The sequence below is a fragment of the Leptonychotes weddellii genome, chromosome 5 (assembly GCF_054177405.1).
Source record: "Leptonychotes weddellii isolate Sample4059 chromosome 5, ASM5417740v2, whole genome shotgun sequence".
Taxonomy (NCBI): domain Eukaryota; kingdom Metazoa; phylum Chordata; class Mammalia; order Carnivora; family Phocidae; genus Leptonychotes; species Leptonychotes weddellii.
In genome coordinates, this window is record NC_138373.1 from 11,982,254 (window position 1) to 12,007,132 (window position 24,879).

Here is a 24,879-nt window from a genome sequence, read left to right on the forward strand (position 1 = left end):
TCACTGAAGGTCTGCTTTGATGGAAGAGATTAATTTTGGCCATCGTGCTTAGTGCTATAACAAATTTCTATTCCATGTATGAAATATATTTCTTTTTTTTTTTTTAAAGATTTTATTTATTTATTTGAGACAGAGAGAATGAGAGAGAGAGAGCACATGAGAGGGGGGAGGGTCAGAGGGAGAAGCAGGCTCCCTGCCGAGCAGGGAGCCCGATGCGGGACTCGATCCCGGGACTCCAGGATCATGACCTGAGCCGAAGGCAGTCGCTGAAATATATTTCTTACAGTCAACACTGTCTAAGCATGGGCTTTGCAACACACAATCGGAGGTTGGTAAACAGACTAGACAAACTTTAGATATAATTATGAAGAGACTTATGTCATTGAAGAGATACAATGCAGCATCTGAAAATAGGAAAGGGAAGGAGTGGAGAGAATCATAAGATAGCAAGGGCAGAGAAAGAGAAGCCTGCAGGTTGTGGATATGGTATTTATCTCTAATCCTAAAGGGGATAGCCATAAAGGTTAGTTACCCCTGCCCCCTCCCCCCGCCCCATTCCCCATTTCTCTTGCCCTCCAGCCAAACCAGCAACAAACAGCATTGTATAGTAGTCTGTGTCAGAAATAAAAGCTGTGGGGATCTGACCCCCAGCAGTGTGTTTTCAGCCTGTGAATTTCCTGGCTATCTTTACAGGGGATCATTCTTGGGGAAGGGCAGGCTGGAAGTAATATAAGGAGATCAAGAAGGAAGTCAAGCAAGTGACACCTTTAAACAGGCGAAGCGAGGCGGGCTCTTCCCCCCCGGGACAGTTAGAGTTATGCAGAGCTGTAATTAACCCAGCAGCCCACTGGATGTGTCTATTTCACTGCACAAAGACTGTTGAAAGAAGGATTCTTGAAGAAAGAGGTTCCAGTTCCAATGGTATTTGAGTAAGTCCCTTGTTGGATATACTATTTCTAGAGTTTATGACTATAATCAACAAAACATGGCCATTCTTTCATGCAGGTTTTTCTTAGGACTTTCCTAGTACTGCTCTTTTAAAAGAAAAAGAAAAAAAGGCATCCAGAATTGGCTGTGGGTAGGATGGGGAGAAAGGGAGGGAGAGATGTGGCTGGAATCAAATTAAGGACTTTGGTCTCCTTCTCAGAGGATCTTGAAAACATTAAAGGAGCAGGTGTGGCATTCCTTCAGACCCTGAGACTCAGATAGGTAAGGAAGTGGTCAGTTTTGTGTACAAACACTGCACAATTACTATGTTAACCTCCCTAACTCCAATCCATTCTTTTTTATTTTAACAAATATTTTTTGCATGCCTACCCTGTGTTGGGTACAATGATAAACGCTAGAGATGTGACTATTTCTCCCATACCTCCATAGAACTAATAGCGGGGAGAGATAGACAAAACCGTTTAAATACGTGGACTAATTCTATCATCAGGTGATGTGTTATCTAGAGAAAAAAATAGCAGGGAAGGAAGTGGAGTAGGAAGAGCTACAATGTTAGATGTGGTCCAGGAGGGCCTCGATCAGTAAGGATCTGAAGGAAATGAGATGTGGTTGCCTATTGGGGTGGGGGTGGGGGCAAAGTTCCCGACAAACTGCACAGGAAATGCAAGGCCGTGAGGTAGGAGCATACATGGTGTGTTTGAGGAATAGCCAACAGGCCTGGGGGTTGCAGTTGGGTGAGAGAGAGAGAACAGGAGCAGTAGGGGGTGAGGGCAGAGGCTCTGTCATCTCAGCTGAAGCTGCCTTGCATTGCCCTGAACAAAGCACCAGAATATTCACTTCTCATCTGGGCCAGGACACAGTGGTCTGGGTTCTAGAAACATGAACCTTAATACCAGCCCTTTACTCCTACACCCTGTGGGTATTCGTCATTCAAAATGGCGCCCATTAAACTTGAAACTGTAGAAAACAAAGTGAAGAGCATTGTGCTGCTCTTTACCATTGGATGGTCCTGGAGTCCTGTGCCAAAGCATTTACGCGGTGTGCCGCGTGACACCCTAGTCCCATTCCTGAGAGCATACTGATGGACCGCAGGGTTGTTGATCTCTAGGAAAGAACCCCAAATCAGAATCCCTAGCCAAATCTAACTTATATATCAGTAGGCAAGTTGTTTGGGTTTTTTCCTTTTGTTGTTTTGTTTTGTTTTATGATTTTGTTGTTATTTTTTTGTTTTTGGTTTTGTTTCTAGAAGGAACTGTACAACCTCCAGACATGGCAGAGCATTATAGAGGAGCTGCCGTGAGGTTCACCCAGTCGCTGCTAACTGGTGAACCTGCATAGTCAGCATGTTTATAAGGGTAGCCGATTGTGGACATTTTGTCTACATGTGAAGTATACTAAAACATTCCGTAAAATAATTTCCAACCACTAAAGATGCGTTAGCTAACTAACAGGGATAAGAACGCTGGAACCACAATGAGGAAAGCTTTGCTTAAAAGGATTAGAGAATCTCACCATCCGGAATCAAGATCTCATCATGCTAGTCTGCATTTTTAGGGCAATATATCTGTAAGTAGAAACAGGCATATTTGGAGAAAAGCGTTAGTTTCTGAGGTCTGGCTACCTCCTGTTCTTACCTCTCTGTCATCTCTGATTGGATTAGACGTCACAGAAAGCGCCTCAGATCCTTGTTTCGTGTCAGGTGTAACCCCTCCAGTTGAATACCATCCTTGTGGGGTTCAGTGGAGAGAAATTAAATTTCTCTCACCAGAGCTATGGCACTGAATCAGGTATCAAGGGGGCTACATCAGTAAACTTCGTTGGTTACAAGATGTATGTCCTTCCCGAGGCTCTGTAGCTGTTAAGTTGGCTCTTTGCAACCACAGTCTGATCTTTCATTTTACTGTAATGCAGTTAGACAACCTAGTTATTCAGGCATGGACTTCTCTGGTTTTCATTATCCTTGAATAACATTTGATGCCGAAATAGGGAAGACGGGAAGGAGGGGGAGGGGAGCCGAGCATTTTTCCCAGCTTGTGTGAAATGCTTAATATTTGAAAGTCTTTAAAATATACTGTACACATACATTCCAATTTTGTAAGACTAACATAACATGTTCAGAAGTTTTATGAATTTCAGCATGTAACCAGAGTCAACGTTCGCCTGTTTTAAATAAGCCATAATGGCCTGGCAGCAAACCTGCATAGTTAGCAAATCCCTCCTGTGTTTATGAGCAGCCATTCCTTACCAGGTCACTACAAAATACAAGTTTTATCAGTTTCCGTGGACTCCGTAAGTCAGTTTGGGTGCCGGTTGCAGCCTGATTCTGCTTTTAAGAGCACAGAACCAAGGACATGATGATGAGGTGATACCTGGTTTTGATTTTAATGAAAGAGCATGAAGCTGAGTTGCCGAAGAATATGCCCGGGCCTCTCATATCCTGTTGGGGAGGCTTGGCTCCATAAATGCCTTCCATAAGCACAGGGCCACACAGACACAGCAGGCTCACCCTTCTCTCTTTGGAACCTGGAGAGTTCTCAGAGCCCATCAGCCGTGCTCTGCGTTAGGTATCGGGCACAAGCATGTCTCTCAAAGGTGAGGGCCGTGTGTGACCAGACCCCACAGTTCAAGAAAATCTGCCAGCTCCCTTGATAAAACCATACCTGCTCCTCCAAGCCTGGAAAAGGGAGGAAGACATTCCAGGTGTTAAAAAGCTGCTGGAGCACACTCTTCTGTCTGTAGATTCACCTTGGCCTCAGTGATCCTGCAGGAATCATCTGCTACGTTCCAAACTGGCTTCGAGGGACTCTCCCACCCCATTTGCACTTTGGCATCAAAAGCTGCTCTAATTATAAACAGTGCAGTAGAGAACAGGCTGGAGCATTTAAATAAGACTGATCTAAAGGCTGTGGGCCAAAAAATTATCACAGAGGGTAACACGTAATTAGGAAATCTGACGCTCAAGGTAACATTTACCCACTCTCACTGGGGGGCCGGTTGGGCTGCCTCCCCACCCTGTGTTCTGTACCCCCAGTTATCACTTGTAACCCCAGCCTCCCAGGGGACCCTCAGCAGGTCCTGATGCTCCAAAGGCAGACCCCAGAGTCTCCCAGAGGAAAGCAGTTTCCTTCTCTTTGTGGTAGAACACCACCCCCCAAAACACCCCACTCACCACTTAGAGCCCATGACACATCTGTTGAAAGGTTAGATTCTCTATGTCTCTATATCCAGCCTTCTTAACTTCTGTGATAAGGAATATATAAGTATCACCACCCACGGAAGCATATACAACTCCCATACACTTACCTCTTTTATTCATCATGTTTAGGAGAGGCACACTTCAGGGTGGGCATTCAAGTTGAAGCCCTTGTTCACGATCACTATTTTACAGCCTTTCGTGACATTCCCTCCCTGTCAGTGATATCCCCCGAGATGTCAGAACTCATGCAGGAAAGCCCATGTAGTTAGGACCCACTGTGGGGAACCAGGAAACAGATCCTAAGTACTTTATGGCAAGAAGCTGTTGATCAGGAAGTGGGGGGTTTTCCTTCCCTCACTTTAGGTCTGGCTCCAACTCCTTAGGGAGGTCCAAGGCCTGGTCTCCATCCCACGGAAATGGGACCTGCAGCCTTCCTCCAATCAGGTTACCCCAGAGGGCGGCGACCTTTGTATCTGCCTTTAGTTGGTTGGTTCTGTTTCTGAAGGTGTTCAGAGGCAGGCCTCAAGCCCTTGGAATCTCTGCCTGGCATGTTGGGTATTCGCCAGTCTGAGGTGCAGAGGTTCCCGTCCACACACGGTCTACGTAGCCTTTTGCTCGAGAGCCAGTTCTCAGCCTTCCTCGGAGGCAGACAAAGCTTACCTGTCCCCAGTGTGCAGAACTTCGAAGTCGGGGAGGAGCGGAACTGTCTGAGACGTTTGTGAGTGAAATTGAATCCAGTCCTTGTTCTCCTTCCTGCTCTGCGCTCATCCCTCTCCTCCAGGGAAGTTCCCCGGGCAGGGAGTGATCTGCCCTCCTGTCTGGTAAATCACAGCATTTTCTGCACACCTTTGTGCTCCTCACATTCGTGGTCACAGCTCTGAAGGACTGTGAAGGACTCTGAAGGTCACTGAAGGACCTAAATGGCTGGGACCACATCTTCTACTTATTGTCTCCCGTAGCACTCAGTGATTTATAGACTTTGTTAATTTTCCCCACAGTGCCCCATAGAGCGGTGTTCAATTATGACTTCCTTACTAAGTCCATTTGAAAAGAAATATGCTACTAGTCAATAAATTGCTGTGCTGAATGTGTCGAGGAGCACAGGAAGTGCAAATTAGACCCCTACCCTCAAGGAATTTATCGTCTAATGGGGAATACAGGGAATATGACAAAGTGACGTGAAAAGTAACGATACCATTCCATGTCGGATCTCTGCCCCAAAAGGATGAGGACCAAGGAGCATGATCATGACAGTTTGCATGTTTTCGCCCATCCCCATAACAAGTCTGTAAAGTAGATGGCCATAGGCATTCTCAGACTCCGTTCCCTGCCCAGGGAGTGAGGATGAGTGACTTGTCTGACGCAGTGCTAGAGTTCAAAAGCTTCCTGTGCCCCAGAAGGAGACCCACGCTGTATTGCAGTGGCTCAGAGCCTCTCCTGTCACTTCTGTTCCACCGCTCCTCAGCCCTGCATAGTACCAACCCCACAGCTTAGTACCAACCCCACAGATGGATTAAGGAAGGTTAACTGTATTGCTTACTGCCGTGAAACAGGATCAGAGATAAACAGTCTCTGGAGCAGGGATGACACTTTGGTGCTTGCATCAGAAAGGAATTGTCCAAATACAGTTCGTCCCCCAACCCGTACGTGAGTAAGAGGTGTCGCATGCTGGTCGTTTATTAAGTGGCATAAAAGTACATGTAAGTTTCTCTAAGGCCTGTGCTGACTGGACTGTTCTACAGATTTCAAAGGGAAGATGAGCTTCCCATCTGATTTAGATACTCACCTTTCTGAGGTCAGAAGGCTGAGGAAATGACCTTGCAAGGTGCTCAGACTACAGTAGATCCACCTGCATTATCATTAACTGTCTCTGTAGTCCTAGGCCTGGGCTCATGTTCTGACTCTACCGTTGACAAGCTCTGTAGCCTTCAGCAAGTTGGATAACTTCCCAGAGCCTGTTTTCTCATTGGTAAAGCGAGGGTGATAATGTCCATCTCAGAGAGATATTGTAAGGATTTACATTAACCACAGTACCTGGTTGTGATGGTATCGTTCTATCCCCGCCTGAGCCATAGAACTCGAAATTACACTCAGAGCTGGAGACCCCGAACTCTTCCCCAGTGGGGAGTAGTTAACTGCACGGAAACAGCCTCCCCCTTTGGGGGACAGTGCTACACCTTTTCTGGGCTTCCTATGAGTCCTAGAAGATGCACTATTTGGATAAAATCTAGCCACTTTGACCTGTAGAAATGAATTGCTGTCTAAAAGTACACTATTTTTTTTTTTTTTTACCTCATCATACCCTTGGACAGTGCCAGGCTGGCTCCAGGCCTGATGGGAACAGTGGCATCCTCTGTAGAAAACCTTCCTTTCTAATGAGTCAGTATTTACTCACCTCTTCCTTTTCCAGCCATAATTTTCACTTCCCAACAGCAGGATCCAGGAGGGGCAGAAGCATAACCAATATCAACCCCACGCAGATAAGCTCCAAGATACCTGTCTTCTCATATAAAGAAAGGCAGGCCCGTCAAATTTGTGGACCCATTCCTAGGCAGGGGAAAGATACGGCGGGTCATGCGAGGAGGAAGGGCACGAAGTTAGTCAAAAGAGGTGCGTCCAAAAGTCACTTTTCCAACCTCCCTCAATGACTTGGGAGGAAATGGACTTTGAGTGTCTGGTTCAAGGTTAAGCTCCCTGGGAGCCGAGGGAACCCGGCCAGAGGCTGTGAACTTTGCACAGAGGGCATCCTCAGAATTGCCCTCTGCTCAGTGGATCACTGCCCTCCCATTACTTGGCTGGCACGTACCTGATTTGGTTGACATTTCCATAATTAATTTATAACAGCAATAACCCTGAGATGAGCCTATTTATAGGTTTGTGCAAGCTGGGTAAGAATATAGATTAAATCTTAGATCATTAAATACTTAAAGTACTTGAGAGAGTTCTGTGATGGTCAGGTGACAGGACTAAAGGGCCTCCCAGCCCCGAGTGCCCTGGCAGGCCACGAAGTCTGTTTCCCTCCCCAGGCTCAGAAACAACAGAACAGAGAGAAATAAGTGTACGCCCCTCCCAGCCACCAGAGATGTTGCGCTGTCATGGGGGAAAACTTGGTCCTATCACCATCTTGTTTCTTTTCCACTTCCCTCCAAACCTGCCCCCAGCCAGCAGTGTTGTTCTGAGGGCCCGACGGCTGCTGGCCCCACCGCGTGAGGATCCCTGAGCCGTGGCCCTGACCCTTGGTACAGTAGCGAGTGTGGGAGAATTGTTGTCGCTGTACACAGCAAGAGACTGGAGAGTGTGAGGAAGGCAACCTTTATCTGAGGGATGTTGTTATGACTTGGACCGTTCTGCGGACCCAATCTCCTTTTCTTCCTTTTTTTCTTTCGTTGTTCTGGTCATTACCCTTTTGAAAAATCACCCATGCGGCTTCTCTCTTAAAAAGGTAAGGTATTGGGCGCCTGGGTGGCTCAGTTGGTTAGGCGACTGCCTTCGGCTCAGGTCATGATCCTGGAGTCCCGGGATCGAGTCCCGCATCGGGCTCCCTGCTCGGCGGGGAGTCTGCTTCTCCCTCTGACCCTCCCCCCTCTCATGTGCTTTCTCTCTCTCAAATAAATAAATAAAATCTTTAAAAAAAAAAAAAAAAGGTAAGGTATTTTCCATATCAAAAACAAAGATAAGTACAGAGAAGAAAGTAAAGAGCACACGTAATCCCACCACCCAAAAATAGCAGCTGCTAAATGTCTCGTGTATCCTTCTTCTGTAGTCTTGGTTCTGACATCACGCTAGCTGGACTGCTCTCTGGACAGGGAGGCCTCCCTCCCAATCCAGTGCTCTGCTAGACAGATGCATGTCCTTTCGGGGGGCGGGCATCGTGTGAACCCCACAGTGAACTCCATGCTTCACTTTCAGGAGCCTGCTCAGAAAACCACCCCCTCTCCCTGCCTTTTCTATTTTAATTTACTCTCCCTGCCCCACCCTATTTATCCTTCCTTACCTGCGTATGCCCCCGTAACCGCACCCCCATGTCCCCCTCTCTTCCTTGCTGAGACCGTATTGCCCTCTGGCACAGGGAGGGAGGCCTTCGCACCAGAGGGGCACCTTCCTCGTTGTTTCTTTTTTTTTTTTTTAAACTTTTGTTCTAGATTTTTAAATATCAAACTGGCTACAAGACTCTTAAAATCAACTTACAGTCGGTACAGGCAAGAGCATCATAAATGATTACACATGTACACAGATAATTATGAATTTTAGTTGTTTAATTTTTTAATGAATTTACAAACTCTGAGCACCTTGAAAGTAGAGATTAGATATTATGTCGCCAGACCCTTCCCACAGTACTTGGCATATTATAAATACTTGATTAATATTTATTGAATTAAGATGAAAATGAAAATGAAGAGAAAATTTAATTACCCAGTCTACTTTTTTATCTCAGCAGTTAAGTGCAGACAAAAAGGAGGTCATATAAAAATGATGAAAAAATAGTATCCTAGAACAATTTTTATGGTATATCAGTGCATTTTTTGTGCTAAGGTATCACTATTAACCCAAGTGAGGACCCTTTTTAATGATTTTTTAAAATCTTGACGATGCCCTTCTCACTTCTTTCCTAAATGAACATTAATATAAAGCCATAAAAATTCCCTGAGAGGGTTTTGTGAATTACTGCATTGTAAGATTGGGAAAAGGCCATTTGCAGCCATTTGTTTTATGGAGCTTGACTCTGAAACCCAGCACCGCCCCTGACCCTTCAGGGGCATACTCTGAGGCAGGAAGCTTTTCTTGAGGACAGTGAGCCCTGGCCCTTCTCCCCAAACCACACCAGTCACATGTCCCACACATGCCACTTCCCCAAAGTCAATAGTGCCAAACACAAAGCCCTGTCCTCTGTGAAGAGCCTAGACACAGTACGGGGAGGGAAGCAGAAATTAATAATGATGCATGGAAGAACTTTTCTCCCATAATGTAGATTGATTTTCGGTTCACCCACATAAATCATTTTTGCTGAATGACTCTTTGTTCATTGAGGTCTTGAAAAAAATGATGCCAAAGACTAGACCCCTGGTCTAGGGCATGGGTTTTCAAATTCATTTTACCTGCTGAACGTGGGGTGGAAGGCTGATCTATAAAATAGAGATGGGGATTTGAGTGCCCAGAGCTCCCTTGCACCACCATGCTAACCCTAAATCAGCTTGTCACAGCTAACTTTGGAACACCCCCGGTCTAGAAAGACCGAGATATACGAAGATGAAAGATAAATGCAGGACAGAAAGCTATAATGAAGGTGATAAAAATCAGAACAGCTCCCTTGTTTCGAGGCCTTCCTGTGTGCCCAGGTACCGTGCGAAGTACGGACTTCCCTCACAGAAAATGTCAGATTGTGACGTCTGAGGCAGGGGGTGGCATCAGCTGCCCGAAAACCCTCGAAAAGAATATCGGGTCGTTTGCACACAGGCAACGGGCCAGATTATCTTGAAAGATGTCTTTCTCACTACAGTTGTCTTTAGCCTCCATTGCTCTGTTGCACTGGATCTTGAGACTCTCAAGTGAGATCAAGAAAAACTTAGGTATAGCAGTTACCGTTCAGCGTGTTTGCGCATGCACGTGTGTGTACGTGTGTGCACATAGGAGACTTTGACCCAGGTGTGTAAGCCAGGTCCTCAGGCGCACTGAGATACACTTAGGTTTTACACATGCACCTCAGCAGAAGTTCCATTTTAAGGTTAATTCGGGGCTTTGAGGTAGACATAGCTCAGAAAACAACAGCAAAATAAGGTACGTGACTTTGCCAACATAGGAGGCTATATCTGTGGACATTTGTTATAACAGATCATAAAGTCACAAAACAGAGCAAATCCTGAGGGCTCACCTAGTGCCAATCCTCTCTTGTCGTTTTGGGCAAATGCCTGTCAGTCTAAACCAACCCCAGAGAGGGGCCGCTTCCGTCTTCTTGCCATCCTCATTTCCTGAGCATCTTCGGAAGATGCAGGTGGCCAGAACACCGAGACGAGATGCTTCTTAGACCTGAGGGGTACCTGACCAGCCAGTCAGTCCACAGCCCTATTCTGTGCCAGGCCTCCCACATTGGTGGAAGGTGAGCAGGGCAAGGAGTGCAGTGGAAGCTCCAGGACCGTGGTCTAGTTGGGAGAACAGAGTGACGCAGGAAAACCTGATGGACTCCAGAAAATGGTGGGAGGGAGCCAGGAGCTCCGAGCACATGGTTTGGAGGAGGAGGAGAAATGCAAGCAGCCTCAGGGCTGGGGGGATTTGGGTAGCTTCACTGGGACGGAGCAGTGACTGAGGTAAGGGAAGCTGCTGAGGAAAGACAGGGACTTGGCAACATGCGCATTGTTCTTGTTGGAACCACATACTTACGTAGCTCTGAGGTGTATTTAGGGAAGTGAGAGGGACCGTGCTGAAGAACATCGTGAAGGGAATGCCCTGTAGGGACTGTGACAAGCGTCAAATGCCTACCTACAAAATTTGGAGCCTTTTAAATATTTCTGAGCAAAGAAAGGACACAAGGAAAAGGGTTCATCTGGTTCGGCCATCAAGCCAAATAGAAACTGACGGCGCCTGATTTATGTGCCAGATTGCAGATGTGCTTAGAAAGCACAGTATGAGGAGAAAGCCAGAGGAACCAGAGTCTGACTTCTGGAGCCCTCACCCAAGGGAGACAGAAGTCTGTTGTTTCATCTGACAGGCATTTTCTGACGTGAATAAATGCCACATCACGTGCTTATGGTCATAGCGAGCTTAACCACAACAACAAACCACCCATACAGGATTTCTCTCGCAAGCATCCTGACTTTCCGAAAAGGCTGGTTCTGCAGTCAAGGCCTGGGCCTGCCTGGCTATCCCCCCCGCAAGCCTCCTCAGAGTCAACACGTGCCCTGTGGGTCCAGCGCACACGTCTCACACCGGCCCATTTAACAGAGCCGGGCCTATTGCCGACCTCCAGATATTTAATTTGTAAACACTTAATAAAGCACTGTCGGTAGGTCGGCTTGTCTTTTCTGTCGGCCACATCAAAATCAATACGTCCCTTGGGTGTTCTGCCGTGATTGTCTGGGCTGGGGAATCTAATAGGATTAAGTGTTCGGGGTCCTATCTGACGGCACAGTCCACAGTCCTAGTTAGATGAGGTTAAAGACTGGCTTGCCATTGTGAAGGCACGATTGCTTAGGGGTCTGAAAAATCATTAAAGCTTGTCCTCTTAAACGTTGATTGTTCCCTGGTGATTTATTGACAAAACACAAAAAAGTGCTCTCTACTGCACTCTAATTATATGTATGAGGCCATAAGATCTCATGGGAAATTAAATAAAATTTACAGCTTGATGGTTTTATGCTCCTGGGAGACATACCTTCTTAATAAGATCTTATAGCTGGGAATATTTATGAGGTTAAAGTCCGTAGGCTTGAGCAAAGACCTAACCTTTCCATAGGAGGGGAGACGGGGGTGCGTTTTGATTTCTTTGAAGATAAATGATTGTAATGAAATTTCAGGGGTTTAAGAGGAAATGCTCCGTGAGACACATCAAGCATTCCTCCCCAAGACCTCTGGAGGACAAAGCCGAAAGGGCACAGGGGTTTACTGACACCCTGGATTGCACGTTAGGCTCCAGTCGCCCTCCCCACCACCTCTGGGGCATCCTGTCCTCCTAAACTCACGTAGCTGTCTCATCCAATGAGCCCCCATAACAGTCTGAAAGGGAGGAAAGACGCTAACTAAGGGCAGTTAGCTAAGAGTTCAAGGAAGGGAAAAGAATTGGGGGGAGGGGGCGGGAAGGAGAGAAACAGAAAGAGAGAATATGCATGAGAATCACACTGATGTTCTCCAACCCATAAAAAGCAGACTTATATACTCCAACAGCCCTACACTGTCACTGCACATTTTGGACATTTGCTGTTTTACTAAATCACCTTTTCTTTGCAACAGGGGGCTGGGGGCCAGGCCCTCATCCCACAAGATTACAGTGTGCTATTCTGGACAAAGAATCAGAACATTTCTGGCATGGGGGTGGGGAGAGCCTCTACAGATGGTATAAAGATCACAGTTTCTTGGCTCTGACTAGTGTGTTTTCAGAGGTGCACATTTAAACTGTCCTGATTTTTGTTACTCCCGTCCCAAAGTCTACATGGATCCTGAAAGAAGTTCTGTGCTTTAAAATGGGTTGTTTAAAGGGTATCCTTTATGCTACCCCCACCCCCATTTCTGCTTTTTCCCCAGTAGTTTCGAAGTGGCAGAAGGGAGGAAGGTAGACAGACAGATGGAAAGGTAAACAGGTAGAGACAGAAATATGTATGCTTCTCGTTCTTAAATATAGAATTATACTTGCATCTATTCAAAGAGGGATAATTACCCGGAACTCACAGTTAGGGGCATGTCACATGTGGTCTATTTTTTTATGGGCTGTTTAATGAGTATATAAAGTTCTGCATGGCCTCTTCTTGGTGTGTGAGAAGGACAATGATGGGGGGGGGAGTTGGGGATCAAACTCACAGGGGGTCAGGATAGATGGGCATACCATCCCTGTGGGGCCCCTGACTTTGAGATCTTTGCAGCTGGCCTTTCCCATCTAGGGCAGCTTATGACTGTGTTTTCCTGTGTGCTCTAATTTATTTAGAAGAGGCAAGGCACACCCCCCCCACCCCGCCCCCGCTTTAGAGCCCCCTGCCTGTGCTCACGTAAAAAACAAAGGACTGTTTAATGAAGATGAACTTATACAAAGTTTACCTGCGAGGGTGATGCACAGGGATTGAGAGCCTCGTTATTCTCCTGATCGCCAGGTAGCCATGCCCCTCTCCTTCTCTTCTCCAGAGTAACCTGAAATGAAACAAAAAGAAAAGAAAATAGACCCTGAATGCCCATGAATGCCCATGACTTAGATCTGTTAGAGTCCAGCTTCCATTCCCCAGCCCCCCCCCCAGTTGAGATTGGTTTTGAAAGCGAGGGGAAGAGCATGGCTCCTTAGTGTGGAGTAGAGAAAGCAGCATGGTTCTAAGCCTGGCCTGCTCGCTCTAGTTTGTCACTGTGTCCCTCTCCTTGGAACTGGGTTCCTCGTCTGTAAAATGAAGAGCTCAGGCTAGGTGATTTTAGGGTCCCTCTCAGCTCTAAAATATTATTTTATAGTTCTAGGATTTATGCAGAGAACAGCATTTCGCTCTATGCCCTGCTTTAAGCCTTCTGAGTGAAAGTGAGATGTCTCATTGGCTCAAGCCCCATGTCTCAGATAAAGGGAGGAAAAAAAAAAACCTTATTACAGATAGCTAAGTTCCCCTGATAAGCAGCAAGTGAGAAATCCCTGATTTAATTTAAATATATTTCTGTCTTGATTAATTTAAAGCATGTATATGATAATGTATCCTTTTTTATTTAGTGGTCTGTCCTGAAGGGAAAGAAAGACCCTTGGTGGTGAAGCAAAGGGGCAAAGGTTTGGGTATTTTTTAATAAAGATGAATATCCCCCAAAATGCTTGAATTATATGGAAGTAAGATTTGTTGCAAGTTGCAAATCAAAGCCTGAAATGTCACTTATCTCCTAATGATACTTCTACACAGATTATTAATTTCATTTTAGAAGCCCAATGAATGTTATATTTTATGACATTGATTAAACATCTCGCTGCCAACTACCCATCCATCCTTTTCATTTTCAAAAATCCATATCGGAATTTAACAAAAACAGCTCATAAATTTGTATTTTCCAGCCTAGCAAAGTTGACTGGCCCCCCACCCTGCTTACCACCAGACCCATCCTGAACTCTGGGCTTGGGTCGTTTTCCCTCTTTGAAAGGCAGGCTTTTCTAAACCGACCTTGTGTGTCGTTACCAGAGTAGGACTGGGGGATTTATTTGGAAGAGCATGTGTGGCTTCTAGAGCCGCAGAGCCTCGAGTGGGGCTGTGGGGTGGCCAGGCTGGCCCCTGACTGGGAATCAGGGACTCCTCTTTCTTTCTGGTTCTCAGACGAGCTAGCTACCTCCCTGGTCTGTGTCCTGGGGATAATTACAGCCTCCCCTGGTTGGCTCACAGTGTCATCGTGGGGATGAATGAGATAAAAGATGGGGAAGCCCTTCCAACCCTTCAGAGGGAAGCAGTACCCAGGCAGATTTAAGAGCCAGTAAAGAACAGAATGGGATGATAGGTTTTGGATCATCCGCCGGCCTTTTAGGAAAGGTTTAGGATGCCTCTTTTGAAAGCGGAAAGAAAAGGCTTTTGAAAATAGGTCCACCGTGTTATTATTTATTGTACTTTTACCAATAGAAGTACCCGTGGTTCCTCCAGACTCACCCCTGTGTTTCCTTGAAAGCACTGGGGGCTTCTCCTCTGCCAGGAGCAGCTCCGATCAGAGACCCCCCCCCCCCGCCCTGCCTTTGTTCCCATAGCTTTTTCCTCATAGTGGCGCTTACAGTTACTGTCATTTCTGTCCAGAGAAGGTGCTGGCACTTAAATCTCCATGACAGGGTGCAGCTGCAGCTACCTCAGAGACATATTCTGAGCAATCTGAATCAACTCTGCATGAAAGATTATGGGCCAGCCCCCAGAGCCTGCCGTGTCCTGAAGAAGTAGCCTTGTTGAGGCTGGGGGGCGGTGTTGGGGGTGAGGGCAGCTCACTGAGGATAAACTGTTTCGCAAGAATTGATAACATCGGGCAAGGACCCTCTTAACTCAGGAGCCAGCCTCTGTCCAGTGAACCTTACCAGAGATGGGCAGGAGGCTTGGGTGGGGGTCGGGAGGCAGGGAGTGATGGGGTCGGTGCCCCTGGAGACTAGAGGGGGGTCAGCATGAGAAGGATCAGGTGCTATCGCCGTCTGCCCGGGGAGGCTCATGGGCCCCACAGAACACAGGCGGAGGGGGGCGGCTGAGGAGTGACACCGCTAGGACTCACATCCCGGCTCTCCCTGGGCCCTCGGGGAACTTACCAAACTTGGCTTAGCTTTGCCTTCCTCATCAATACTAGCCTGTCACATAGGGACCTTGGGAAGGCAGAGGGAGCTAACAGTAGGATGTGACGTGCTTAGCGCTGGGCCAGGCCACGGTTAGTATCTAAGAAATGTGACCTGATGTCAGATGTTGAGATAGTAGTATCTGCATCAGGGATTTTTCTTGTCAGTGGTGGTGGCGGTAGTGGGTTTTTTGGCTTTGTGTTTATTTGTTTTGTTGTTTCTATATTTTCCCTAAAAAAAAAAAAATAATGTAGAATGGCATCCACTTAAAAAACTGTAGCAGACAGTACCTGGTCTGGGCTCTGCAGGGCCTTTCACTGTGGCTATGGTGACAAGCTGGTTTTAAGTGATGGAGCATCATTAAGCAAGGCTGGCTGCTGGTGATGGCCCCTCTCTGTCTGGGGAATGGAGGAGTGGGTGGGAACGTTCGTGAGAGGACAGTAGCTGGTGAGCGAAGACTGCCTCCAGCATGCTCTGAAAGGTTCTCAAGTGCCATGTTTTGCCCCCTTTTTGGGGCTCATTTCCCTCCCATCCCCCTCCTTCCCTCCTCTTTCCTCGCCATCCCCCCCATCCCGCCCCCCCCCCCCCACAGCCTTCCATAGTATGCTCCAGCACTGGGGATGTTGCATAAAGGGAAAATATGGCATGTTTACAGAGAGAATTTTCAAGAAGTGTTAATTTAATATGCTAAAGTGTTCCCTTCAGCATTTTACCTTTCTTGTTGTTTTCACAAAACAGCCAAGACTAAATAATGAGCCCCAGGGCTGTGCCCTTTGGTAGCGTGATAGCTCATTACCCACTAGCGGCCTCCATCTGCCCTCATGGCTGCATAGGGAGCCATTACGATTATGATGGAAATCTCAGAAGCCATTACCAAGATGCAACAGAGGGCCTACTGCAGACAGCCTAATGGACTAATTTGTAATTGGGAGAGGGAAATGAGTTAGCGAGCTGGGGCCGGTTTTGATGAGAGTGGAAGTGCGCATGCTAAATGTGATAAATGAATAGGAATGTGTGTTTGCGCAGTGGGCTCTACAAGGCTTTCCATCTCTCCTGGGGATTGGAGGCGTGCTGACAAGCCGTGAGGAGCGAGGAGGAAAAGGCTCAGGGGAGGCAAGCAAGATTCAAGGAGAGTAGCTAAGGATAAATTGGTGAGGAAAACTAATGGCAGTAAAATCCAAGGAAATGACTGCATCTGCCACGAAAGTAGTAATTAGGAAGCATTTGGTGTGCATGTCTTTAACCGTTAAAATAGGGCCGAGGAGGAGCCCTGGTGCTTGTTGTGGGAAACGGAAGGCCGGCACGGTGATGTTCCAAGAGGCAAGTCCCTTGTGGAGGGATCATGCCCTCGGACCTCATGGTCTGCACCAGCTCCGCCTGCCTGAAGCAGGGCTCACCCCTGAAACACGGCCAGAGCCCTCTCTCCCCAGTGCGGCCGCCCTGCAGGCCCCAGGGCAGCCTTTGTGCAAGGCAAGGAGCGCCGGCCTTGAGTGCCAGACCACCCGGGCATCCGGGCCAGAAGGCTTCTTGTCCTAAAGGGGCTGGGAGTCCCTTCATAAGCCCTCTGTCCTGCTCTTCACCTCCAAGCTGAGGAGCGCTGGGTGCAAGCAGAGCTAGAGGCGCCCATGGGTCTGATTTCTGAGCACTGGCATTGCCACTGTTGGTTGGTTGGCTCCCAACATTTCAGCAGCCCAGCCGAGAGAGGGCGCCCCAGGTGTTCCTTCTCACACTGATGTCCCCCCACTCGCCACCTCCATGGGTCTGAGACCACTCCTGCTTGGAACCGTCCCATGTCTGCTGTCGTGGTGGTGCTCCTCGCTTCCTTTTCCCTGACCTCCAAGCCCTGGTGTCTTTTCCCCAGGGCAGACCTTTGCGTCCCAAAAGCTGCAGCTCCAGGCCTTCGGGTGTCCCTTTCTCCCAGCAGCGTGCTGTCCTCAGCGCTTTGGCTGGATCTCACTTGTCCTCTTGGGGCAGCCTGATTGAAGCCTTGGGGTCGTCCTTGCTCTCCTGATTCTTCCTGCTCCCAGACATTCTCATCCCTTTGCTGAGGAGGACCTTTCAGCCTTTCTAAACAGCCTGAGGGGAGGATGTAGTCCTTTGGGGAAGAAGGAAGCACTGGAACCAGTTAACTGGGCCCCAGCCCAGGGCTTCCAGAGGTGAGAGACCAAACTAGTTGACTCCTACCCTCACTCCCACGTATGTCCCAGGGTACCCTTTTCCCATAACATTCCCAAGTACATAGGAAGAGTTCCCATTTTCACCAGCCACCAGAAGATAAGATTTCTAATTAACACCCTAATGGGATGATGACAGTCCTGTTCAGCAAAATTTCATTGACAGCCTATCTGATTGATTACATGACCAATCTACTTTGAAAATGCATTTGAAGTGGGGCGCCTGGGTGGCTCAGTCGTTAAGCGTCTGTAGTAGTTTTAAATGCTTATATCAGAATAGAAGAAAGGCCTAAAATCAATGACCTAGATTCCACCATGAGAAACTAGGGAAAGAAGACATACATAAAACCAAATTAAGAAGAAGGAAGGAAATAATAAAGAAAATAGCAGAAATTATTGAAATAGAAAACAGATGATAAAGAAAAATTAAGATGGAAATTGGTTCTTTGAAGGGGCACCTGCCTGGCTCTGTCAGTAGAGCATGTGATTCTTGATCTCAGGGTTGTGAGTTCGAGCCCCACGTTGGATGTAGAGATTACTTAAACATAAAATCTTAAAAAAAAAATTGGTTCTTAGAAAAGATCAACAAAATCGAGAAACCCTTAGCTACAATGAACAAGGGAAGAAAACACACAAATACCAATAGATCAAGAATGAGAAAGATGTTATCAGTACAGACCTTATAGACCTTAAAAGGATAGCCAGGACAGGAGTTCAACAAGCAGAAGGGAAGAACGTGAACTTTAAATAACTAGAATTCCTAGTTAGGTGTGGGTTTGGGGGATGTCAGGAGAGGCACTTAGAGTAATAAGCAAAAAAGATTACTTGCAACCAGGTTCTAACCAGAATTGTCACTCTCTACAGTGACCTAGGGCCCATGTTCACAACCCAGCTTACTGTGACTTATACCCACACAGTGTCCAACATATGACCAGTAGATGCCAAAACTAAGGGCAGGTCACCACCTGAGCCATAATACCCCACATTCAGGGCACCTGAATTTCCTCAGAACACTTTTGGACGCAGACCAGTAAGTAACAGCAATAGGTCTGTATCTGCAGCCCCCAAAATATGACCATTATTTCTCCCCTCCCAACCTTCTGGCTCATCATCAATCCAGCTCCCAGCTTTCAGAACTGATCATGATACCATCCTTGGCCATATTTCATATGCTTCTGAAAATGGAGCTGATATTTCAGATGAGCCTGAATGTTGACACCAGAAGATGCTTATCAGAGCTTGGCTGCTCATCACTGCTTTCAGGTCAGCAGGAGCCCACCATGGCCTGTTCTTAGGTCAACCTCTTAAGAGACGAGGGTTGGTGGTATGGGCAGGCTTTCATCCACCAGTCACAGCACTGGCACCTATCACCCGTGAGAATGTAGACAAGGTCCTACATCTGAATTTGCCCCCACTGCGCAGGCTTGTACTGACCCGGAGTTCCTGGCTCCTCTTTGTTGCTCTTGGTGGAACTGATGCTTCCTTGCTCTCTCTCATCTGACCCCATATTCATCTGAGAGGCAGTATCTCTCAGTGGTGAAGTGCAGGGACTCTGCAGCCAGACTCTGTTTCCTCTGCATCCTCCAGGTGACCATCTATAAAATGAGTAACATGACAGTGCCTGTCCCAGAGGGTTGTGTTGAGAATTAAAATATACTTTAAAAGTGCTTAAAAAGGTGACAGAATGGGTCCTGACACATAGTAAGTGCTGGAAGTATTTCCAAATCACAAGCTTGGTTGTGGGACCCTTTGGCCTTCTGCAACCCTTGTGTTCCTCAGGCTAACTACCCCAGCATCCCCATTTTGGTGGGAGGCTCCTCCACCCTGTCCCTCCCAGTAGAGACCCAAGCACCTCACTTCCTGCAGGCACCCTGGGCCAGACAGCAGCAGGTTATTGTCCTGCTGGGGCTACCGTATGCTGACCCTCAGTTGACACCTGGGGGTTCTCCAAGCTTCTGAGACCTTTAACTTAATGAATTGGAAGCTTTCATCTTCCCTAAAATAGTCTTTGAGCTGATCCAGCCACCTGGCTCACCCAGTCCCGGTCGTTCATGTTATGACTTCGGTGCAGGCAAGAGAGGGCAGAAAACCTGAGCCAAGGATGGGGAAGAGGAGGGAAGAACAGAGGCCCCCATGTGGGGAATTTACTTTAGTCAGGTGAGCATAACATCAGGCTCTTGTGACTTATATTACTTTTTCAGAACATCCTTACATGTGTTATCTTACTGTATGTATCCTTACCACGTGTTTAGGAGTTAGGTTATGGCCTAAGTAGATACTTTCTTTAGTAATGAAAAGCTGAAGCCCAGGAAGGCCAAAGGTCTTGCTCAAGGTCACACAACTGCTTTCAGACACGGCGGAGACCATATCCCAGAGGTGCCCACTCCCAGGGCTCCCCACAGGGGGCCACTTGAGGAAAGTCCCTGTGAACTACTGTTTGAGTGAACTGCACGACTCCCTCTTGGCAAGAGGACAGGCCTTGGCTTGTAGCAAGACCAATGCAGAGCGGCCTGGGACGCACTCACATTGCGTGTGAAACTCTGCAAGGGAAGAAGAATGTCCTGAAAGTTTAGCCCTCTGTTGGGTGTTTCTGAGCGAGTGTTGTTCTCTTGTGCTGGATTTAATGAATAAATTATAATAACTTTTGCATTTTTATCCATGTTGTGCATGTTTATCTGCCCTCCCCACATAATTTCTCTCTCCCGTTTGTACATACTATATTTTTTTCCATGCCACGGAATATATATATTTTTAAAAGCTCATTCTTAGTGATTGCCGATAAAGATGCACACCTCCTTATTCTCCGTTTATAAGTGTATCTGCTCAGAGCCAGGAACTCGGGGAATAGTGTCTGGAAGAAGGTACATTTATACTTTCAAGGGGAGGTTACTCTTTCAGGAGCTGAGAAAAGATGAAAATAGGCCTATGACTGTTGGTGGTATGTGAGGGACTAGATGGTGTCTTCCCTGTCTCCAGCGCTGGAATAGAGCCTTGCATACAGCAACACTTCTGTGCATTTATGGAACATATACATCAATGAGGGGTTAGGTGGCTGATGGGCTTGGATGGTCGAATGGATGGATGGACAGATAATGTAGAGGCATTGAATTCTAATCTTTCTTGGATCGCTGTATGAGGGAGCCTTCTCAACTAACTCTTCCTCTGGAATCCACTGCAGTGTTTTCCCGCAGATTTATTCTGCTCAATTCACAGGATTTCTTTCTGTTCTTAGTGGGAAAAGGTTACTTCTGTAATTTGTTAAGGAGCATACCTCCTTATTCCCCCAAAGTGCTCCATCAACATAAATATAATTGAGAGACCAGAGCAGACTCTGGGAGGGAGGTTAACAAAGCATAAGAATTAGCCTGGATGTGACTTCTAATATACAATCTTTAGTTTTCTGTTATTTCTACTAGTTTATTAAATAACCTTTCTTGGAAGGGTCTACTAATTTTTTTTAACAGGTATTTATTGTACGTTGTATTATAATATATTAAGCACTGTTATTACTAGGGTGTTTTTAGGGCAAGGGAACAATATTTAGAACTGAGATACAGTTCTAGGCAATTAAATAAAATCCACTGACCACAAAAAAAAAAAAAAGTAAGATGATAGGGCGGGAGAAGAAATAGTCTCTGCCAAAAACATCACCCGCGAAAATAGTAAGGATTTATGTGCAGCAAGTCCTGAGGTTAAAATTTTAAATAAATAAGTGAAAAGAATGATATGATTTGAAATCAGCTTCATCTTTGAACTAGGCATTCAAGACTCAGAATAAAATGGGCCTCTTCACTCTAGAGCAGATCTTTGCAACGAGCATCTCATTTCCACCAGGAGCACTTTAGTTGAGAATCAAGAGAAGTCATTGCTAAGGAGCTTGTCTTCTTAAACCCTGAGTGGTTTTCAAAGAAACAAATACCAAATTGGTAAATCTTGCTAATCTTTCAGAGTCTAGGTTTGGATTCTTTTTTTCTTTTTTTTCCAAAATTACTTTTATTTCATGAATAATCAGACTCTTAACAGAGCTTTCTGTCTTTTCATCGCTCTCGAAAAGCATAGTGGATCTCAGGTTGACTCAGCCAAAACAGCTCCCTAAAGAGCTTCTTGTTTGGGACCCATGGCAAGGAAAACACTAGATCTAGCGCTATAGAGATAAGAGTGATAATCAGAATGGGGAGGCTAGTCATGACCAGCCCTGACTACCCTCTTCCCTCATTTCATCTTTCTTCCTCTTTTAACAAGTTCCCCACGCTCCCACTGCCCACCCTTGACCCCGTCAATCCCCACCAGCTGCCATTTTCCCTCTCTGTGTAGCCTCCAACTCAAGTCCACTTACAAGGACAAGCTGGCGTCCCTTTGGAGGCTCTGCAGTGATTTATTGCTTAGCAGGAACTTCACTAAACTTCCCAATTTGATTTTTTTAGTCTTGAAAATCAAACAGAGTTCAAAAAGTAAACATCACAGGTTGACATCCCAGCCAAAAGCAGAGGAAAAATGTCTCATGTTAAATTTTTTGGCACATAACAGAATTTATGAGCATTTTCAATGTTTTCATTTCTTCCCCCAGTCACTGTTATTCCTCACCCCCCAGAGTTAGGTGTGGAGAGATTATGTTGGCTGGTTTCCATGGTGACACCGAAGAAAGTAATTTTTAAAGGAGGTTTCTACTGTGTTATTTCACATGCCTGAAACATCAACATCTATGCTGTGGGCCGTTACCCTGAAACGTAAAGACATATAAATGGTTCGAGTATTTTATATAAATAGACAAGTGGGGGTGATATTTTCCTTGGTCTCATGCCGACCCTAGTACAAAAGTCTCTCAGTTACCCAGGGCACCTGGGAGGGGAGCAAGGGAACAGTTCTGCTCAGTGTTAAGCAACCTTCTCTCCTATGAATAACCATTAAAAAAACATACACACACAGAGCTCAAATTTAAAGTCCACCCTGTCCAACTAAGCTAGGGACCAGATGAAAAGCTCCCTTTGGGGCTCAGTGTTCAAATAACCAGAATTTTAAAACCTTAATCTGTGTCTTCAGTCTAACTCACTTGGTCAACCACTCTAAGCACCCCTTTCTCTAAGGAGCCATCTAGAACCTTCCTGCCCCAGGATACATTCCATTGCCTCCAGCCTCTCATAGAGATGAGGTTGGGGGAAGTCTTCACCTTTAGCAGCAGAAGTATGGAAAGGCTCTTGTCTCTTCTCCTTGCCACCTCAGCACACACACCTGTGAACACGCATGCGTGCTCGCATACACACACACACACACACACACACACACACACAGTCACTTTCTTGATGCTTTTGGACAGGGTGCTTTCTGCGACCTATGGCAAGTCACATTCTTGAAGCGGAAGAGAATGGATGAATTATCGCATCATTTCCCTGACACGTAACCATAGCTAGATATACTTGTTATGCTTTGTAACTGAGAATAATTGGTTTTTGGAGAAGTCAGATGGAAAGCACTGCCTTATCTTTGAAGAACAGTATCATCTTGGCCATGAGAGTACAATTAACTTTTCCAAGTTCTTTCCTGCGTGTTCTTTTATTGGGACTTTCTCAGAATCCTGGAAGATAGTTTTTCTTGGTTGTCTCCGTGTTTTAAAACAGCGAGGACAGAAGTTTGGGTTGCCCACCACATGAGGGACAGAGCTGAGTCAGGAATTCAGGACCCATGCATGATTTCCTCCCAAATCTTGTTACTCATCCTACCCATGCCATCTTCCACACAGTCAGGGTTCTCAGTCAAGAGGAGAGAAAGTACAGGGTCAGCAGCTCTCTAGGACTCTGTCTCAGACATATGTAGCCATCAGGAGGAATTCACTCTTCAGTTAACTAATATTTCTTGGACACCTGCTACACGTGGGATGCTATTCTAGACAGCAATGGCCAAAACAGTCAAGAGTCCCTACATTCCAGGGGTGGGGAAGGGCAGACGATGCATAAATGACTAAAACGCGTGATGTGTCTGACAGTGAGCAGTGCTAAGGAGAAAAAAATAAAGCAGGAAAGGAGGTGGAGCCAGAGGAAGAAGTCTTGCAATCCTAAGTGGGATGAACAGAGAAGGTCTTATTGAGCAAAGAGTTGAAGGCGCTAATGGAGCAAACTTTGAGGATCTCTGGGGGAGAAGTCCGCATGAAGAGAGAGAGCAAAGAATGTGGAAAGTTCTATGTATTGCTTTCCTTAAATCTGCAAATGCTATGTACTCGGTGCGTGTGTTTGTGTGTATTTGTGTGTGTGTATTTGTGTGTGTGTGTGTGTTTGAAAACTTTTCTCGAATTCAGAGCTTGGTACATGGCTTTAATTTTTGCCTTAATGACTTCCTGCACTTTGGGAGCTCTTTAATAGATGCATTCTGAAAGTTGTAATCATCAGTCCTGGGTTGGTATCACATTACCTATGTGGAAAAAGCAGAATTGCTTTGGCACTGATTGGATCTTGGGATGGTGACTCTATTTTCCTGGTCTTTAATGCAAATCATTGAAAACATGTCAGGGCCCTGGTCTCAAGTGTTTCTCTTAAATAGTGGAGAATCATGTTCCTATATGCAGGGGGTCCAGGAAGGGACTCGGGGTGGGGGGGTGTGTGCAGAAGGGTTCTTATATTTTAAATGCCAGTCAGCTGCAACCACTAGTTATCTGGAGCCTGTTCAAACTCATTTGGAGAACAGTTGAATTTTTAAAGTGCCTTTTGATTCTCTCTTTCATTTATTTTAACTGATCTGCTGGGATTAGGAGCTTGGTAGGGGAACACCAGAACGCTTGCCAAAATGTGTGAATAATTAGAGCTCAGATGATGTGTGCCAGATAGAAGGGGAGTGTTCACACTTCTGATTAGATTCAGCTAAATGCAGTTGTAAATCACTGCTGCCACAGCAACAGCCCCATCCGGAGTTAGCAGGGGAGGAGGCAGGGCAGGGAAGAGATGAGGGGCCACCCCCAGGGATGAGGCGTGGAAGAGGAGGACAAGGAGCTTGGTTCCAGTCACCAGCAGCCAGAGTGACGGTAATTTGGGCATCTCTCTTTCCATTCAGTTTTATCGTCTTGAGTCTTGCTGGCTGCCATCTTGACAAACGTGAATAAGATGAGTCCCTGCTCTCTGGACACTTAGAGTCTCACGGGAGGTGAATGATGCAGCGAGTGTGATGAGCGTGTCAGTAGGATGGACACCGCACGGACAGAGTCCGAGGGAGGAGGCGGTTCTGCAGAAGGGAAGGGAGAAGGGGGAGCGGGAAAGGCAACAGCTTCCTTCACAGATTGAAGGTGACATTTCAGAGGGCTCAGCAGGACGAACTGCAAGCCAAGGGACCCACATGCCCAGAGGCACAGACGGAAAAGAGCCCCTTGGTCTCAGAGTGGACTAAGCCCATTGTGGCTAGAGACTGAGCAACACCGGAGAGGGGGATGTGCTGGAGACCTGCATGGTGGATTGGGTTAGGATGGAAGGGTCTTGAATGCTCATATAGGAAGCTCTTTTTCAAATTCCATACGGCTCCAGAGATCCCGATTCACCTCTGACAAAGGGTCAGTCTCCCACCTCAGTGAGAGAACCCATCTTAGCCAGAGCCACTGGTAGGGACTGTGTTCGTCATCCTTAGATATATTGGGG

The 24,879-nt window shown here is 46.5% G+C and overlaps 1 protein-coding gene and 1 long non-coding RNA gene across 7 annotated transcripts in view; both read left to right on the forward strand.

Moving 5' to 3' along the window:
- AUTS2 (activator of transcription and developmental regulator AUTS2) overlaps positions 1-24,879 on the forward strand; it is a 1,062,127-nt gene that overhangs the window by 778,560 nt on the left and 258,688 nt on the right. The gene's annotated exons all lie outside the window — the stretch shown is intronic.
- LOC145721521 (uncharacterized) lies at positions 1,731-11,330 on the forward strand. The gene is made up of 2 exons (XR_014145251.1): positions 1,731-7,586; positions 7,789-11,330. It is a non-coding gene; the product is annotated as an uncharacterized LOC145721521 (long non-coding RNA).